Source organism: Crocuta crocuta, unplaced genomic scaffold (assembly GCF_008692635.1).
Source record: "Crocuta crocuta isolate KB4526 unplaced genomic scaffold, BGI_CrCroc_1.0 scaffold959, whole genome shotgun sequence".
Taxonomy (NCBI): Eukaryota; Metazoa; Chordata; class Mammalia; order Carnivora; family Hyaenidae; genus Crocuta; species Crocuta crocuta.
In genome coordinates, this window is record NW_027529190.1 from 380169 (window position 1) to 381863 (window position 1695).

Genomic DNA, 1695 nt, shown 5'->3' on the forward strand with positions numbered 1-1695 from the left:
TGTAGACCAAGATTTTTAAAACCTTCTTCCTCATGCTGAAGCTTCCAGCTCCTAGACAAGAATACATGTTTCTCTTGCCAGACACCCAAGCATATCTCTCTCCTCTTGGTCATAAGAATCTCTAGAATTCTGTTTAAGCGCCAACAATGTGAGGTGAAGAATGAACCTGGCTGGCATGCTCACAGCGACCAAATTGTGTTGACCTTTCTTTAATCCAATACGTTGCTCCACGCTTAACGTACAATGAATAACATACTTGCTTTCTGGACATTAGTGAGATGCCTTACCAGACATATTCCTAGAAGGCCAGAGAAACTGGCTTCTAATCCATATGGAATAATCCACAGGTGAATTTCCTCCAGGGAGACCACAACGTATCTAGAATATAATCTCTTCCATTTTTACATATAGTCTTTACATAAATCTTATGTATTTGGATTCTTCTGAGTAGACCAAAGAGAAATTCTAGGCTGCAAGGCTCAGTTACAAATGTGGGATGGTACTATGCTTACCACTGGTGGTCCATGACCTACATCTTCTGACACCAGAACCCATTGTGGTCCCGATTATTTTATTATTTGAGCTTTTGTTCAACGAAGGCCTGGTCCTGGGCAATGCCTCTCCTTACTGTAAATATGGCACCTGCTAAGTACCCTAAGAACTAGGAAAAAGAAAAAGATGATAACACGTGATGCATATATGGTAAAGAGGCACCACAGTTCAGAGTAAGAGCTCTGGGAGTCACTACCCTGGGCTTGAATCCCAACTAAACCACCACTTGTGTGACCTGAGGGGCGGTCTAAATTGTAAATGCTGTTTTGCCAAATTCTTCAAAGGAAGAAAGCAAGGACCTGCCTGCCAGGAAGGGAGGTCGTGGGGTGCAGCATCCGGTCAGGTTAGGGTTTGGCAACCACTTGGAAACTGCCACCTTCTGGAGGGCGATGCTGAAAGCCTGGNTATCAGAGACTGGAGAGGGGGCTGCGGAGCCGGTCCCATCCAGGGACCTCCCACTTTCGTGCCCAAATAGGAGGGAGGAGAAGACCCAAAAAGAACCCACAGGACAGATGGAGGAACCTGTGGAGACCAAAGGGCGGGATGGTGGGAGCAGAGCCCCCCATAGCTGCGGGGATATACAGTTAACATCTCGTCCCCTGGAGGCCAGTGAACTTAGCTCCAGGCAGCGCAGCCCTGCGCCTTTGGACCTCCGTCCTGGTCCTTCAGAAGACAGTCGGAGGAAGGACACCCACCAGGATCAGATTCACTCCTCCCCTGACGGCCATGTAGTCACCACCTCGCATGGCGCTGCCAGAGATGTGCCTCACACAGATGCAGCCGTGCTCTCCCACCCAGCCCCATGCTGCCCCTCACTGCAGGAGACATCCACCAAAGAATTGTCGGGCGGAAACCATCAGCCTGTCGGCAAGAAAGAGAAACAGACTAAGGAGGCTTCAGACACGTCATCAAGGAGCTCCTTGCCCCCCGTAGCTGCCAGCAGCAGGGCCTACAAACGGAAGAGACCCATGCCACCTTCTCTGCCGCTGCCACCACCACAGCCACTGTTGTGGGGCCGCGGGGAGTTGCCTCCGCCTCCTAAGCTTCCTTGCATAGGTCTGGACAAAAACCTGGACACCGTGAACAATACCACATGTCAGAGAACAACATCATGGGGGACAGAAGAGACATCAAAGCAGCCTG